The sequence below is a fragment of the Leptonychotes weddellii genome, chromosome 4, assembly GCF_054177405.1.
Source record: "Leptonychotes weddellii isolate Sample4059 chromosome 4, ASM5417740v2, whole genome shotgun sequence".
In the NCBI taxonomy this organism is placed as follows: Eukaryota; Metazoa; Chordata; class Mammalia; order Carnivora; family Phocidae; genus Leptonychotes; species Leptonychotes weddellii.
This window is the reverse complement of record NC_138372.1, coordinates 92,655,193-92,662,137: the sequence shown is the minus strand read 5'-3', so window position 1 is coordinate 92,662,137 and position 6,945 is coordinate 92,655,193. Positions and strand designations below refer to the sequence as shown.

The 6,945-nt window shown below is 44.6% G+C and overlaps 1 protein-coding gene across 1 annotated transcript in view; it reads left to right on the top strand.

Annotated features, from left to right (window-relative positions):
- Positions 1-6,945, top strand: part of REG4 (regenerating family member 4) — a 266,112-nt gene that overhangs the window by 17,754 nt on the left and 241,413 nt on the right. The window lies entirely within an intron of this gene.

Sequence of the window (6,945 nt, the reverse complement as noted above, 5' to 3'; positions counted from 1 at the left end):
GAAAAACAAACTGAGGGTTCTAGAGGGGAGGGGGGTGGGAGGATGGGTTGGCCTGGTGGTGGGTATTGAGGAGGGCACGTTCTGCATGGAGCACTGGGTGTTGTGCACGAACAATGAATCATGGAACACTTCATCTAGAACTAATGATGTAATGTATGGGGATTAACATAAGAATAAAAAAAAATTAAAAAAAAAATGTACCTGTCTCAGAAAATGATCACAGTAGAACAGTAAGTGGAAATAAATAGAGTTGAAATATTGTGTGAATAGTTGTTATGGGTTGAGCTGTGTTCAACCCACCTCAACTGATATGTTGGAGTCCTAACCCCCAGACCCCAGAATGCAACCTTATTTAGAAATCGGGTCACTGTAAATGTAATTATTCAAGTGAAGATGAGGTCATGGTGGAGTTGGGTGGGTCCCTAATCCAATGCAACTGTTATCCTTATAGAAATACTGTCATGTGGAGAGCCAGGCATGCGTGCAGACAGAAGAGCAGGTGGAGGTGAAGGCAGAGATGGCCCCGATGCCGCAGAAGCCAAGGAATAGCAACGATGGCCAGAAAAACCACCCGAAGCTAGGACAGGGGCCTGGAACACATTCTCCCTCACAGCCCTCGGGAGAACCAATCCAGCAGACACCTTGATCTCAGACTTCGAGCCGCCAGAGCTGGAGAGAATCGATTTCTGTTGTTTAAGCCCTCAGTTTGTGGTACATTATTGTGTTGTGGCAGCCCTAGCAAACTAATAAAAGTAGTTTCATCCCAATTTTGTAAAACAAAACAAACCCCATATATGTCATGGATTATTCTCTCTCTCTCTCACGTGCGTGCACACACACACAGTGAAAGGAAGTATATAAAGAAGTGAACAGTGGCTCTATGGGAAGGGAGGGTGATGGGTAATTTTGCTTTGTGCCTTTCTCTGCACCTTTGGGTTTTTCCTCAGTTCCCTTACATCCCTACAATATTATATATTATTACATAGACGCATCTTTGGGCTTGTTTCCTTATCTGTAGTTTGAGAATAGCCATACCAGGGGCGCCTGGGTGGCTCAGTCGTTAAGCGTCTGCCTTCGGCTTGGGTCGTGATCCTGGGATCCTGGGATCGAGCCCCACGTCGGGCTCCCTGCTCAGCGGGAAGCCTGCTTCTCCCTCTCCCGCTCCCCCTGCTTGTGTTCCTGCTCTCGCTCTCTCTCTCTCTGTCAAATAAATAAATAAATTCTTAAAAAGAGAGAGAGAGAATAGCCATACCAGTCACCCAGCATTGTCGTGAGGCATAAGGTGCCCGACGTGCGTGGCTGCTGGTCAGTTGGTGTCCCTAGAGGAGGGAGAGCAGCTCCAAAGAAGTAAAGCGGGGCATAATAGCTGTGTTCTCCTACCTCTCATTAGGGGAGGGCTCCGTTCTTATGAGAAGGCTTCACCATGGCTGCTAAGCAGGGCACGTGGACGTGGCTTGGCACCGGTCTCTGTATGTGGCAGGGGTGGATGTGGAGAGTGAATTGGCACAGGAGAGCTGGCTGGACACCTTGGGTTTGGGAGGGTCAGCGAAGGAAAGCAAGAGAGGTTGGAAGGTTGATTGGGGAAAGATTGGTTAAATGAGGACAGCTTAATCTGTTTGGGGTAACATTTCTTAGTTTGGGGTGGGGAGGGTCTGATGGGGCAACTGAAAAGGAAAGAGGAACCATGAGAAAGTAGAAAACACAGCCAGGAAGCCAAAGAATTCCCTCCAGTAGGAATAAAGAATGCCCTGCCTCCTCATTTCTCCTCTGAAAACCCTCCAGGAATGGAGAGGGTAATGTAACTTACTATAACCTTCCACAGCCCATGGGAAAATGTTCTTCCCCAAGGAGCGGTGTTCCCCAAACATCCCTCTTTCTGGCCATATCTGTGATGAGGTGTTCTTTTCTGGAGACTGTCTAGGCAGGTGTTCCCAAAACATTTAGCCTTGCCTCTGACTTATCTCAGCAGAAGGGTTGTCTTGAATCTTGAATCTGGCCATTGTGACTTCAAATTAATCCTTCATCTCCAAAAATTCTGGGCTGTTTTGCTTCTTTGTGGTTGGCTATGCATTCTCTATTCCCACTTTAAACCTCAGCAACTTGGGGAAGAATTCTGTCCCCACAAACAATTTTCACAATCCATTCCTTTATGGGAGGTCACGGATGGCTTTTGGCTCTCTCCCCTTGCCAAAATCTACGTTTCCTTTCATTTTATACCTGCTAGTTATGTAGCAACATTTAATATAATATTAGATAGTGAAAAGAAGAGAACACAAGAATTGCATGTAAATTATGATTCTGGCTATGTAAAAACAAATAAACAGAAAATACACAAAACACAAAAAAAATAGCATGGAAGAAAAAAACCCCCCAAAATTAATAAATTAATAATGGTTATATTACAAGTACCAGGATTTGGGATTTTTTTCATATTCTTTATTTCCCTAAACATTTTCATGAAATGGAAAAATACTTTTATAATTAAGAAAGAGACTTACTAAAATAAGGTAAGAGGCAGAATGAGTAACAAAGTTTGATAAAATAAATAAAACAAGTAATCTAGTTGTAGATAAGATTTCCTGGAAGTAAATATACATAGCTCTTAGCCCAACATGTGTTGTTAACTGATGGAGAAATATGACCACAGAACGCTCATGGAAGACATTTAGCCACGTCACCCTTGTCTACTCCGAGAATGACCGAAAGGAAGAACAGCATGAGATTTCAAACCTGTTGGGCCTTTGAGGAGACCTGGGGGAGGGGCTAGGAGTTCAGGCACATTAGAGGTTTGGGAGCTGTAGGGAGACTGTAGACTTTACAAAACGTGGGGGTTTCCGGGAAGTGCTTCAAGCATGACATAGTGAGGCTCTGATACTGTTTATTTTTAGAAGTCCTGTTGAGAGGAGTATCTTTCACCTCTCACTAGATTAACTATGCTCCTTGGAACCATGGACATCTTTCTGCTGCAGCAGCAACAGGATCAAAGCACGTGTTTAGAAAGAGAAGTGAAAAACACCAGATGTGAGCAAAACCACAAGGGGAATTTCAGACAGGCTGCATGCACCGGATTACTCAATTTGGAATGTGGCCCAGGTCCCAGGACAGGCAGACCCTCTAAGGATCAGGCTGGAGAGACAGAGGTTATTGATCCTGATTTAAGGCAAATGCTGCTAACTTGACCTGTGACCTTGCTCAAGCCAATGACTTCCTCCAAACCACTTTCACCGTCTGTAAACTGGAAGGAATGGCTCATTTCCTCTCAGGAATAGCTAATGGAAACCATGCTAAAAACTAGAGGTAAGAATGAGGCATGATCTTGAAGACTGATGGTAAATTACATAGGAGTACATAAATACCACACCATATACACACACTTAGAGTGTGTAGATACAAATATTTTGTGGGAAGGATACGTGTAAAAAAAACAACAACACGGGATTAAAGATTGTGTCACATCAATTCACAGACTAAATAATTGGAGGGGGTGTGACAGGATATACATTTTTTCCCTCACCCATAGCTCTTTAGGTCTGGTGGTTCATGTTTGCTCTTATTATGGCCCCAAACCTTCAGTATGGACCTAAAAGCTCTCTGCATTCCTTCATTTTGTCTCAGTTTTCTCATCCAAATGTTTCCCACGTTGTTGCTCCATTCAAGAATTTTTCCTGTCTCTCTTGTTCATCTACGTAGTTTACTGCTCCCACTGGGCTTTAAACCAGCCTTACTCACCCCCCACAAACGCCGTTAATTTATTCCTATTCCTGCCAACTTTGAGTCAATCTCTAAGTTGACCCCCCAGCCAGAAACCTATGAAGCATCACTAAGTCCTCTGTTCTCCTCCTCTTGGGCTTCTTACATAACCAGATGCTCTCTTAACAGGGGAGGGGCCCCACTAAAGATTAAAAAGCATGCTGGATTAAAAAGCAGATGAAGTTGTCAGCCATGGCAGTCATAGTGTAGAACAGGGAATCACCTTGGAATCACTGAGCATGGCCGTCTTCAGGAGTCATGGGCATAGTGAAACCCCCCGCCCCCCCCCCGCCCCGTCCCTTTGGTGAGAAGTTGTCCCTGGAGAGGAGGAGGGACATGGTACTGGGTCCAAGAGGCAGACACTGGAATTCCTCCTAGTGCTCATGTAGTCGGGAAGTGGCTGCATATGGGAAAAAGAACACATAACCTGACTAGCGAGGGTTCTGATATTTTGGGCCATTGGAAGCTGATGGGGCACTGCCGAGCCGAGTGTTGTGTGGGGGAGTCACTTTTGCTAAAGTGCCAAAGCGAATGGACTCTACTTTGGCCCGCATGGAGCAGCAGAGAGAGGACCCAGCCACCACGGCCCCTCCCTGGACAACTTTGTCACCAGCTCTAGTGTCATTCCTTCCCATGAGTCTCCTTGCCTCCCATCACTACCAAGTTTGATTATGTGATCCCTGTTATTGTTCTTATCACTCGCAACTTCAAATCAGCCTCTTTTTCATCCCTCCACAATATCGTTCTCTAGGATGTTTTTACTACATGATCATAAAGGTCCCTAAAGCTGATTCGATTCCAGAGAAATGTTTGAGCCCCTTCTCCATAAGCCTAAATCCTAGGGAACACAAAGATGAGTAAAACACAGTTACTGCTCTCAAGGAGCTGATGTCACATGATTTGGGTGGCTTTGCTAACTAACATTTAATCCAGTGATGGCCTGGGTTCCCCTAATTATCTTCCATATTGGCCTGCCTTGTCCCGTTTATTTATTTATTTATTTATTTAAAGATTTTTATTTATTTATTTGACTGAGAGAGACACAGCAAGAGAGGGAACAGAAGCAAGGGGAGTGGGGGAGGGAGAAGCAGGTTCCCCACGGAGCAGGGAGCCTGATGCGGGGTTCGATCCCAGGACCCTGGGATCATGACCTGAGCCGAAGGCAGACGCTTAATGGACTGAGCCACCCAGGTGCCCCGCGTTCATTAATTTAACACATATTTATCGAGCACTGACTATGCCCTAGGCACCGGGCTAGTCTTAGGATGCAACAATAAATAAAACAAACATCACTCTCATCTTTGAGAGCATGACTACAATGTAAAAGGACCAGAGGCTCAATGATATACGTGTCTGACTACAAAAGGAATAGGTAAAACTTCATGTTCCTGTCTCTCCTACCATAGATTGGGGTGCACGCCACCGTAATCCCTCTCCCAGCCATTATACAGTGAACTTACAGTTGAGGCATGTTAGGTGCTTATTTGAGTCAGACTCCAGGGGCACCTCAGGGGAACAGGAGGGAGAAGGACCAATCTCCACTACAATAATGAGTAGCTGGTTACCCCATGCCCTCGGCTCCTTCCTCTCCAATATTCTCATCATCTCTCTTCTCAGCAAGCAAGTACCTCTCATACTACTTCCTGACTCTATATGGGTTAGAATCTTTCAAATATGTAAAGTGAAATATCTTTGCTTTGTTGATGAACAGTCTTCAGTAATTGAAGGTAAAGTCAATTATGTAAACATTAAGTTTCCAAGGAAGGATAAGTGGAGGGCCTCCAAGGAAATGTTTTTCTTATTGGAAGAGGCGTGTAAGATGAAGGCAAGTATCAGATTTCTCCTGATGGCAATAAAACTACTTCTTAGAATGTTAGGAGGGCTAGCTAATGTAATGGTGACCAAATAAGGGATGTAGTGAATCTCCTCAGGGCCTCTGACTCCTCAGAATGAGACCCCAAGAAATGACTCACTGTAACGGACTCAGCCAACTATTGATTAACTGTGCTTACAGAAGAGTATCATATTAGAGTAAAAAGGAGCATGATAGACTGTATTGGATTACAAGTGTAAAGTTTGGAATCAGATGGTCCTAGGTGTTCAAATTTCAGCTCAGGTTTCTCTTTGCCACCTGAGCCTAGGGCAATTTATATAGCTTTTAGCTTCCCTGTCATTTTATTTTCTCATTTTCATAACACAGATAAAAATTCCTATTGAGGAGAGTTTTTTTTTTTAAAGGACTAAACAAAGTGACATAATCGAATAATCGAAGGCCCTTGGCACAGAGTGGACACTCTGTAAATGCTCCTTTCTTCTTTTCATTTTACAGATTAAAAACCAAAGGCTGAAGCACTGACCTAAGTTGCCTGAGGGCCCACGATTAACAAGTGCCATACCTGGACGAAAGCCCCTGGCTTCCTGACTTCTCGAGTAGCTGTCTTTCGATTGTTTTCATAGTGGGAGTTGAGCAAAGATGATTGAAAACACATTTGTCTCTGGTTTTCTAAAGCTGGAGGGGGATGAAATTTTTACAAAGAAGGCGGGGTGAGAGGTGTAAAAAGCAGATTTACTTCGCTGAGTTTACATTGCTTGAGCACACGCCCCACATGGTGAAGGGAAGTGGCAGAGCACAACCAACCTGGGGTTAAAGATTGTGTTACATTAACCCACAAAGTAAATAATCCACATGTCCACAAAGGAGGGGTGTGTGTGAGAGAGTGTCTTTTTTTCCCTCACCCACGGAATGCTTTGCGTCTCCTTCAGGCCACCTTAGATCTAGACTAGTTTTCAGAAGGTCCTATGTAAACCTTTTCTTCAGAGTTCTGAGCTTGCTAATGTGTGGATTTGGCAAGAAGTGCAAATTAAAGTGGTTATGCATGAAAAATCATTTGTAACCTGCAAATTATGTCAGTGCGGGATTGGAGCTCCACGTGCTTGAACAGAAAGAGCCTTGGGCCAGGGATGGGATGCCCGGGTCCCCTGGCACTACCACTAACTAGCTAGGGGGACCCAGGGGAGGAAGCTAACTTCTCTGGGCATCCGTACTGTCACCTGTAAAATGCCATCAAGTACTGAAAGCAAAACAATGACCACATTTCATTTTCCTTTGTCCTTACAAGAACGCCGCGAGGTAGCTAGTACTCTCTCCGTATCAGAGGTGAACAAAGAGAGCCGCAGAGGTATTGCGATTTGCCC